Genomic DNA, 11,704 nt, shown 5'->3' on the forward strand with positions numbered 1-11,704 from the left:
TAAGCAGCCGAGACAGGATGGACAGTGTGAGAAAGTTGTTGATGAGAGTTGCTGTTGAATAAAATCATCTTTCACCTGCCTACAGCTGTTGGAGTATTCTTTCTGCTCATCCACCCACGCCCTTTGGACCTCAACATGACGCCGTTTTATTTGTTGGCTGCATAAACTATGATGCAGTTATTCTTCCTGGAAAAATATCTCAAGTTATTTTTTAGTTGAGAGACTAACATCTGAAATGTTCATATTTGGAATAATTTGCTCAAGAATACAAATCAGGTTGCCATGAATTAGTGTCAAAATTGGGTCTGAAAGAAAAATACTCTTCCATTCTACCCTCATTGCACAATTTCTTTTATGCTCATAGCAGATGTGGACCACTTCAGAGGATTTAATGGACTTTACAGGCACAGGTGGAATGTTTCAAAAATATGTTGGTTTACTAAATGAAATTTGAAATGACTAGAGCCAGGAAAATTCAACTTTTTACCCTAGAAATGAGTCACATCCAGTAACTCCAAATACATCAGTATGTTAAACTTTAGAAAGACAATAATTATCATAATATTACTTAATGTTTATATAGGACATAATGTATTTCAGCTCTCTTGTGGTTTTTACGTATTAACTGATTGAATCCCCACAACCACCCTAAGAGACAGATGCTAATACTGTCACACCCACTTTGTAGATGAGGAAACTGAGACCTGCAGAAGATAATTAATTTATCCAAGGACATAAAGACAGAAAACAGGGGAGCCAGGATTTGAACCCAGGTAGTCAGTCCAGCTGAGACATGTGTTATTCAGGTGTATGTATGGAGTTTAGGAAAGGGTGTTTTCTTGGGGTTATAAGTATCAAGGTGTAACAATTATAGTTGTACTCAAATTAGTATGTTATTCCTTTTTCTTTGGTCATTTCATTCCTCCTCAGCGTTACCTAGGAGTAACCAATCCTGGGAAAGAAGAACTTTTACTATTTTTAAATCAATTACATGTTTCATTTCACACCTTTCAAGACAGACCACTCCCTTGGCGTGGTCCATGCACCCAGAAGGGCAGGCAGGAGTCAGAGGTACCAGGGTAGGAAAAAAACTGTCAATATCCATTTGGAGATGTCACTGGCAATGCTGGGCATCAAGAGCGGTTAGAGAAACCAGAAGTAATGAAATCCATGCTCACTTCATTCAAAAGTTAATGGTAATCATGTGCATTATCTAAGGGTAAAAAAGGTTGCTAGATTCACACAAGGGAATCCAAGTTTCCTATATCCCAGCCCGGAGTTCTTCTGAGTATATACCGTAGCATCTCCCAAAATATAAGAATTGCAAAATCTTTAAATCTAACAATCATGATGATCAAGACTTTTTCAAACAGAAACAAAAACAAAACAACATTAATTATCTGTTTATTTTACAAAGCAAGCTCAAACCCCTTCTGTAAATCAGAATGTGAACAGGTAAAAATTTTAATTTGCTGGGGGTTCCTTTATAGTTGACTAGTCTTTCTTCTCTTGCTGTTTTTAGAATTCACTCTTTGTCTTTTACTTTTGACAATGTGGCTATAATGTGCTGTGGGGAAGACCTTTTTGTATTGTATCTTTTTGGAGATCTCTAAGTTACCTGTATCTGGGTGTCTACATCTCTCACTAGACTTGGGAAGTTTTCATTGTTGAATAACTTCAAATGCAAATGGATTAAATTTTCCACTTAAAAGATATAGACTAGCAATAGATAAAAAATCATGACCCAACTGTATGCTGGGTACAAGAAACCCATCTAACCTATAAAAACACATATAAGACTGAAAGCAAAGGGATGGAGAAAGATATTCCATGCAAATGGAAACCAAAAGTCACTATACTTATATCAAATAAAACAGAGTTTGAGTCAAAAACAGTATAAAGAGACAATGAAGGTCATTAAATAATGATAATGGATCAATTCTAGCCAGAGGATATCACAATTCTAAACATATATACACCCAGCAACAGACCACTCAGATATATTAATATAAATAAAATGTTATCAGATCTAAAAGGAGAGACAGACTCCAATACAACAACGGTTGGGGACTTCAACACCCCCTGCCAGCATCTGACAGATAATCTAGACAGAAAATTAACAAAGAAACATTAGATTTAAACTATACGTTAGAACAAATGGACCTAACAAACATTCACAGAACATTTTATAAAACACTTACAGAATACAAATTTTCATCAGCACATGGACATTCTCTAAGAATGACCATGTTAGAACACAAAATAAGACTTGACAAATTTTTAAAAAATCAAAGTCATATCAAGTATTTCCTCAGACCACAATGGAATAAAACTAGAAGTCAATAACATGAGGACCTTTTGAAACTGTAAAAATAAATGATTAAACAACATGCTTCTAAATGACTACGGTGGCAAAGAATAAATTAAGGAAGAAATCAAAAAATCTCCCTTAACAAATACAAATAAAAATGCAACACACCAAAACCTATGAGATACAGCAAAAGCAGTGCTAAGATGGAAGTTTATAGCAATAAGCACCTACACCAAAAAATCATAACAATTTCAAATAAACAACGTAATGATGTACCTCAAGGAACTAGAAAAGCAAAAACAAGCCAAACCCCATATTGGTAAAAGGAAGGTAATAATAAAGATCCGAGCAGAACTAGACAAATTGGGACTTAAAAAACAACACAAAGGATGGATGAAACAAAAAGTTTTGTTTTTTGAAAAGATAAAATCGATAAAGCACTTGCTAGACTAACCAAGAAAAAATGAGGAAATACTCCAATAAAAAATCAGAAATGGAAAAGGAAACATTACAATTGATACCACAGAAATACATAAAATCGTGAGAAGTTATTATGAACAACTACACACCAACAAACTGGAAAACCTAGAGGAAATGGATAAATTGCTACACACATACAACCTACCAAGATTGAAACAGGTAGAAACGGAAAACCTGGACAGACCAATAACAAAAAAGTTGAGGCAGTAATTTTAAAACTCCCAATAAAGAAAAGTCCAGGGCCACATGGCTTCACTGCCGAATTCTACCAAACTTTCAAAATAGACCTAACACCAATTCTCTTCAAACTATTCCGAAACATTGAACAGTAGGGAATTCTGCCTAACTCATTCTATGAGATCAGCATTAGCTTCATACCAAATGCAAACAAGCCTCAACAAAAAAGAAAACTACATACTAATATTCCTGATGAGCACAAATACAAAAATTCTCAATAAAATACTAGCAAACCAAGGGCCAGACATGATGGCTCATGCCTGTAATCCCAGCACTTTGGGAGGCCAATGCAGGAGGATCGATTGAAGCTAGGAGTTTAAGCCCAGCCTGGGCAACATAATGAGACCCTCATCTCTACAAAAAATTTAAAAATTAGCTAGGCGTGGTGGCACACACCTGAAGTCCTAGCTACTCGGGAGCTGAGGCAGGAGAATCACTTGAGCCTACAAGTTGAAGCCTGCAGTGATTTATGATTACATAACCGCACTCCCTCCTGGGCAACAGAGCAAGACCCTGTCTCCTAAAAAGTGTGTGTGTGTGTGTGTGTGTGTGTGTCTGTAGAAGCAAACCAAATCTAACAACTCATAAAAAAAACACATCATGATCAAAGGGGATTTATTCCAGGGACACATCCCAGGGATACAAGGATGGTTCAACATATGCAAATCAATAACTGTGATACATCACCTAAAGAGAATGAAGGACAATAACCATATGATCATCTCAATAGATGCAGAAAAAGCATTTGAGAAAATTTAGCATCCCCTCATGATAAAACTTTCAACAAACTAGGCATAGGAAAAATATGCTTCAACATAATAAGGGCTTATATGATCTATATAATAATAACAATAGCTATCATTATTTTGAAATAGGGAAAAGCTCAAAGCCTTTCCCCTATGAACAGAAATAAGACAAGGATGCCACTTTCACCGCTTCTAATCAACATCGTATTGGAAGTCCTAGCCAGAGCAACCAGGAAAGAGAAAGAATATAAGGTACCCAAATTGGAAAACAGGAAGGTCAAATTGTCCCTCTTTGCTGATGATACGATCTTAGATCTAGATACACTTAAAGATTTCACAAAAAAACTCTTAGATCTGATAAATAAATTCAATAAAGTTGCAGGATACAAAATCGACATACAAAAATCAGTACCATTTCTATACACCAACAATGAACTTGCTGAAAAGGACACCAAGAAGGCAATCCCATTTACGATAGCTATTAAAAACAAAACGAAACAAAACAAAAAACTAGGAATATATTTAACCAAGGAGGTGAAAGTTTGCTACAAGGAAAACTACAAAGCACTGTAGAAAGAAATTAAAGATGACATAAACAAATGGAAAAATATTGCATGCTTATGGATTGGAAGAATTAATATCATTAAAATGGCCATACTGCCAAAAGCAATATACAGATTCAATGCAATCCCTATCAAAATACTAATGTCATTTTTCATAGAATTAGAAAAAGCAATCCTAAAATTCATATAGAACCAAAAAATATCCTGAATAGCTACAGCAATCCCAAGCAAAAAGAACAAAGCTGAAGGCATCACACTACCTGACTTCAAAATGTGTTACAAGGCAATAGTAACCAAAAAAACATGGTACCGGTATAAAAACAGACACACAGACCAATGAATGCAACAGATTAAGAGAATCCACAAAAAAAAAAAATCCACACATTTACAGCCAACTGATTGTCAACCAAGGCACCAGGAATATACACTGGGGAAAGGATATCCTCTTCAAATACATGGTACTTGGAGAACTGGATATCTGTATGCAGAAGAATAAAACTGAACTCCTGTCCCTCACCATATACAAAAATCAACTCAAGGTCAACTAAAGACTTAAACATAGGACCCAAAACTATATAATTTCAAGAAGAAAACATTGGGGAAATATTTGAAGACACTGGTCTAGGCAAAGATTTTATGGCTAGGACCTCAAAAGCACAGCAACAACAACAACAACAAAACAGACAAATGGGACTATATTAAACTAAAAGACTTCTGTGCAGCAGAGGAAACATCAACAGAATGAAGAGACAACCTATTGAATAGGAGAAAATATTTGCAAACGATTAATCTGACAAGGGACTAATATCCAGAATATACAATGAACTAAAAAAATTCAACAATAAAAAACAAATAATCCCATAAACATGGGTAAAGGTCATGAATAGACATTTTTCTGAAGAAGACAAATGGTCAAGAGGTATATGAAAAAATACTCAGCATCACTAATCACCAGGGAAATGCATATCGAAACCACAATGAGACTTCAATTTATCCCAATTAGAACTGTTATTATGAAAAGACAAAAACAACAGATGCTGACAAGGATTCAGAGAAAAGGGAACCCTTATACGCTGTTGGTGGAAATGTAAATTAGTACAGCCACTGTGGACAACAGTATGGGGGTTGTTTCTCAAAAGACTAAAAATAGAACTACCATACAATCCAATAATCTCACTACTGGGTATTATCCACAGGAAAAGAAATTAGTATATCAAAGAGATACCCGTCCTCAGGGTTTTTTGTTTGTTTGTTTGTTTGTTTTCTTTGCGCACTATTCACACTAGCAAAGATATGGAATCAATCTACATGTCCATCAACAAAAGGATAAAGAAAATGTGTTATGTATACACAATGAAATATTATTCAGCCTTAAAAAAATGAAATCACGTCATTTGCAGCAACATGGATAGGAGTGGAGGCCACTATGTTAAGTGAAATAACCCAGGCACAGAAAGGCAAATATCGCATGTTTTCACTCGTGTGTGGGAGCTAAAAAAGTGGATCCCATGGAGGTAAAGATTAGCATAAGAGATATCAGAGGCTGGAAGGATGTGTTGATGGGAGGAGGGGATGAAGAGATGTTGGTTCATGGATACAAATGTACAGTTAGAAGAAATAAGTTCTAATGTTCAATAGCAAAGTAGGTTGCCTATAGTTAGTAACAATGTACTGTGTGTTTCAAAGTGGCCAGATGAGATGACTTGAAATGTTCTTAACACATAGACATGATAAGTACTCAAGGTGATGAATTCCCCCCAAATCCCAACCAGATCATTACACATTGTACGGATATGACAAATACTCATGTGAACCCCATAAATATGTAACATGTATCAATTTGTCTTAAAAGTTAGTGTAAGCAGGCTTCTTCAAGAAATAAATCCTACTTCCCTCAAGGTTCTGAAAACCCTACTGGCCAGTGAGTGTGACCTGAATATTGCTGACCTGGCTTGGCACTATGCTTATGGTAGCAAGGGAGAGTCACACTGTTTTGGCACATGGAGAGGCAGAACTGCAATCTCAGAGTTGCTTCTGAATGTAGCTACTGAAGCAGTGTTTCTCAACCCTAGGTGCATGCTCTAATGATCCAGGGAGTTTTAAAACACAGTGATCACAGGTCACCCCCACCATCCAGTTTTCGTTTAATTGGTCTGGGGTTCATCCTAAGCCACAACATTTTTAAAAAAAGATTAGCAGATGTTTTATTATGCAACCAAGATTGAAAATCATTCTACTAAAAGATTCAGAATTCAATCTAATACTTATTCTAATAATCATTTGGCGATAGTAGATGTGGCTTTTTGACCTTCACTTATGTTAATTTTTACATTGTTGTTTGTAGTAATGAAAAATTACAATTGTGAAAGAGTAGCAAGCAGTTACCTTTGAATACAGGACGCTGAATACGCATGCAGTTCTTTCCCCTTTTCCACTCAAGGAGGAGCAGTATCAGAAGGTCCACTCACTATTTTGCAATTTCCTCTCTCCACTTTCTGGGAAGGGCAATGCCATTCCTTAAAATGCGTCACTCCTTGCACAGCACACTTTGTTCCTGTTGTTTCATAATATTCAAAATTCAGAATGTTTCTATGACTATATATCTTCTTTCTGTTCTATAAGGGGATCCCCTCCCCGGTTCTCCAGACATCACGATCCTGCTGACCTGAGCAGACCGGTGTTTCTAAGGGAATGACTCACTAGAAAGGCACTTGTCAAACTTTAATGCAAATATTATCACCTGGGGATCTTTTTTAAATGCACACTAAGATTCTCTAGGTCTAGAGGGAGGTTAGACATTCTGCATTTCTCACAAGCTCCCAGGTGATGCCCATAGTGTCTCTACCTTTTCTTTTGATGTTATTCATAAGGAATCCAAATTAAATAACTGATAAAACTGTCATTTATAGGCTTGGTGTGGTGGCTCACGCCTGTACTCCCAGCAGTTTGGGAAGCCAAGGCAGGTGGATCACTTGAGGTTAGGAGTTCGAGATCAGACTGGCCAACACGATGAAACCCCATCTTTACTAAAAATGCACAAAAATTAGCCAGGGGTGGTGGCAGGTGCCCAGCTACTTGGGAGGCTGAGGAAGGAGAATCGCTTGAACCAGGGAAGCAGAGGTTGCAGTGAGCTGAGATCGCACCACTGGACCCCAGCCTGGGCAACAGAGTGAGACTCAGCCTCAAAACAAAAACAAAAACAAACAAAACCAAAAAACAACTATGTCATTTATAGAAAGTTGTGTTTTCATGGTGTAGGGGTAAAAGGGCAGGCCTAAGTTTCTGCAATCACTTTGATCCTTTGAGTCTCGATTTCCTTTGTTAAATGGCAAACAAATAGGTTATACTTGACTCTGGTGGTAGTTTCCAACACTAAATAAGTCTTGAAGCTGTGTGATAATGGTAATATCACCACCCTGTATTTAACACTTCAACTTCGGGAGCTCAATCTAAAAGTGTGTGTCAAGGACATAGTTTTCTTGAATGGGCATTTGACTTGCTGTACACATTTAATACTTGAGAATGTATTATTATGATAGGGAATTCAGTTACACTCAGCTAGACAGCCTCTTAAGGTTTTCAGTTTAGAAGGATTTCCTGAACATTCCTGAAGCTGAATGGCAGCTGTTGTGCTATGTTAATTTTGAAAAATAGAACCTAATTTGTTTCACACATAAATAGGACATTTATTATTGGATGACAGCAGCTCTGAAAGGGCTGTCCGCAGAGGTTTTGATGATATTTCACAACCTGCTGATTTGGAGAGGCCATCAAGAAAACCTAACTCTCCAGGGTCATGAGGTGGGGTGGCGTAACCTTCACTTTGTGGGCCCACATCTGAACATCTCTTCTTCATCGTCTCTCCTGCAAACACCCACTCATGGTACTTCACCATACCCTCTCCCTGCCCTTAATGCTGTCCTCACTGCTGTCCTCTACTGACTTCTAGTTTATTCCTTATGACTGCAGACTCTGGCTCCCAGTATACACATGGTCATCCTCTCTACCCCAATAACTATCACGTTTTTCCTGGACTTTATCATGCAAGTGGATGAACCATTCAACTTCAGGGGCTATTTCCTTGACTTATTCATTGGAGGTAATGAATTTTTGCCTCTACCCCACCTCAGTCATTCACTTCCTGAAATCTCCAAGCACTATCTGCAGGACTTCCAATAATCTTAGTTTAAATATCCACACTGATAATTCTAGACAGCAAAAGAAATCTGATCTGTTGACCTCGACCTCTCTAATTGCTTAATATCCTGTACTCTCCATCAGCCTGCTCTGGTATCTCTTTAAACCGAGACTAGATTTATAGTCACTCCCTTGAAAAGATCCTTAACTCTCTTACTCTCCATCATATCTGCTTGGCAAAACTCTAGTCCTGGAAGAACCCAGCTATCCATTTTCTCTGTATCTGTATCCACGTTGGTGAAGGTTGCTGGAGAAAAACCAGAAAACTGAGCTCATTAGTTTCACCTTAAATTAACAATCACCAACTTTACCTATCAAAGACCAGTCTATCCACTTATGTCCTGGAGAGCCTCCCTTTTTTGCCTCCCCAGGGAATATGGTTATGACCTCTTTCTGTGACATCTCAAACTTCACAGGTTCAAACCTGAACTTTTTCCACCCAGACCTGGTCCCATTTGCCTGGAAATGTGTAAATGCCACCATTACCCACCAGTTGCTCCAATCAGAAAATTGTGAGTCATTCTTGAGTCCTTGCTGTCTCTCAGTTTTGACATAAAATCCTGCACCAACTCTTGTTCTCCAACATGTTTCATAAATCCCTCTCCACCAATACCAGGCTAGTTCAGGTTTCTATCATCTCACCTGGACTCTGCAAACATTTCCTAATGGGTCAGCCTACTTTCTCTTTGGACCCTTTCCAAACCATCTCCACAGCAGCTAAGATCATCTTAAAATGTAAATCATCATAAAAAGTCTCTCCTTAAAATCAGTGCTCCTTTACTTAGAACTACAGCCACCTTCCTATCACATAGAAGGTCCCGAATGAGTTTGCCCCCGCTTCCCCTCTCTAACCTTAATCTGTATTGTTCACCCACAGCATCCTCTTCTAGAAGGAGAAAAGAACAACCACTTTATGTACCTTGGGAACTTTTCATATACTGTTCCATCTCCATAGCAGAATAATTCACTCAGCCCTTGTTAAATTTATTTTGTAATATTTTATATAATTGTTTCTTTTCTGTTTACTATTTCTCTCATTGAACAATAAGCTGCATGAGGGAAGAACCATGTTTGTCTTGTCCGTGATCACTGCCTCCACATTGTCTGGCAGTGTAACTTAGGATGCCATAAAAATTCTTTGTTATGTAATGCATCAAAAAAATTCAGGACAAAAAGCGAATAATTCTCTAGATCAGACTTCTCTTTTTGTTGAAAAGACATGTGGGCCCTGAAGGGGTAGGTGATTTATCAATGTTGATATTATGTTATGTTAAAATGTTATGTTAAATATTATGTTAAATATTATGTTATGTTAAATGTTATGTTAAAGTCTCAGTTACCTCAACGTCCTGGTTTCTGGCCCAGCAGGAATAAATACATCTCCTGATGTCCTATGTCCTCTATCACACCTGCAGTCTTACTCTTTCGCATTTTTGGTGTATCCTCTTTCTCACTTTTCTAACTCATTTACAATCCTTTCTTTAAAAATTTGTCTTCACCTGTCCTATTTTTTTTCAGTATTAAAATACAACTATGCTCATTCACCACATTTTCCATAGCACCAGTACAATAAAAAGTGACTTGGATAAAGCTTTTCATTTCCTTACTGCAAATTTGCTCAAGTTATCATTCTCAACATTGTCTCATTTCCCCATACCCTGACAGAGTGACTAGCTAAGAGGCAGAAAGTGCAGCTACCCCAATGGCAGCATATACAGTTACTCTTATGTTTCTAAACATCCTGCAAATTATTTAGGACGGGTGTTTTGTTTTGTTTTGTTTTTCCATTAAATAGCCTCAAGCTTTGAAGCAACCGAGAGAGAATCGGAGTAAAAAAAAATTATAGGGTTAAAGAAAGAAAAAAATAAACAGAGATCAATAAAATGAAGAAATAATAAAGTGGAGGAAAGGAAGGATGGGGAGGTGCTTTAGAAAACAAAAACGGTTCCAAACAGCGGGGCTGTTAAAAGGACTAGAATCTAAGTCAGGAGGTTGGGGGTGGGGGTGGGGCAGGAGTCTGAATTCTGTTTCTCCTATAGTGATGAGCGACAATTAACTATGGCCTGGACTGTCTTTCCATCTAAAAAACTAACTGCCCGAGGAGTAAAAACTGACACCAATCCTTCTCCACGGGGTGGCAGAGATAATAAATGGAAATCTCCCAACAAAAATGCTCTTTATCTCTCTGCTCTATTTTAAGAGCAAGATTTTTAGGGCATAATTTTCAACAAGTTTTGGCTGAGGCTGAACACAGGGCTCAAAGATAATTTAGGACAGTCAAAGAAGAGGCCAATTACTTTCTAACAGAAATGGCCTAAACACACCACGATTACATTACTCGGAAATAAACAAAATGACTGCTAGAAATACCTGTTCACAAGCAGCACTGCACGATCTTCCATGAAATTCCCTGCATCAACCAAAAGTAGCAGGGAGACTACCAAGGGGGCGAAAGTAACCTGCCTGTCCTTTCCTGCTGGGACCCATCCTACCTGAGACAATGTCTCCTGGCCTTCTTTCTCCTGGGCCCAACCTCTAGGACTTGCCCTTAGCTCTAGGAGACCAAGAGGAGGAGGAGGGGGAATCAGTGGAACAGACACCCTTCTCCACCCTTCTCACTTTCCATCTCAAGGTGCCAGGAGATCAGGGACCCCGCAGCTCAGGGCGGACGCCTGCTGAGGGCGCGGAATCGGGGAGAATGGATGCAGCTCGTGGCGCCGACTGCATCTTGACCCTCAACTCCGCCGCCGCCACCTCCTTTCACGCTCCTCCCCGACCCGCTCACCTCAGCGCCCCCCGCGCCCTCCACGCCGGGCGGGCGCGAGCCTTGCAGCTCCCCGGGAGCGGCTCCGACTCCCCAGGGCCCACCCGGGGACCAGGGCCTACGGACTGCACCTCCGACTGGCGGCTGCAGGGTGGCTGCGGCTGCGGTCCCGCTCCAGCTGCTTCCCCGCCTACCCAAGCTGGATCGTGTACAGCCAGGGAAGAGGCAGGAGGGAGGCGCGCGGAGGCCGGCTTGGCAGTGACGCGCCGCTAGGGGCTGCGCTTCTGGACAGCTCGTGGCACCCAGGGCCCGAGGAACGCCGACAGGAGTCGGGAAGAGCAGTGGAGAGCCGGGGAGGAGTCGGGGAGCTCGGAGGGGGCGGGGGTGTGTTGGGGGAGCTGGGGAG

General features: G+C 39.5%; 1 protein-coding gene across 7 annotated transcripts in view; it reads right to left on the reverse strand.

The window, feature by feature from the left end:
* Positions 1-11,461, reverse strand: part of STEAP2 (STEAP2 metalloreductase) — a 28,106-nt gene extending 16,645 nt beyond the window's left edge. For 3 of the 7 annotated variants that reach the window (XM_015134144.3, XM_028846093.2, XM_028846090.2), the window contains exons 1-2: positions 11,320-11,461; positions 6,723-6,891 (exon numbers count right to left, since the gene is read on the reverse strand). The gene's annotated coding sequence lies outside the window, so the exon portion shown is untranslated. The remainder of the gene's footprint in view (positions 1-6,722; positions 6,892-11,319) is intronic. The other 4 variants (XM_077998083.1, XM_028846091.2, XM_015134142.3 and 1 more) reach the window with 2 other exon arrangements.
* Positions 11,462-11,704: the final 243 nt, after the last annotated feature.

This window comes from Macaca mulatta, chromosome 3 (assembly GCF_049350105.2).
Source record: "Macaca mulatta isolate MMU2019108-1 chromosome 3, T2T-MMU8v2.0, whole genome shotgun sequence".
Classification (NCBI taxonomy): domain Eukaryota; kingdom Metazoa; phylum Chordata; class Mammalia; order Primates; family Cercopithecidae; genus Macaca; species Macaca mulatta.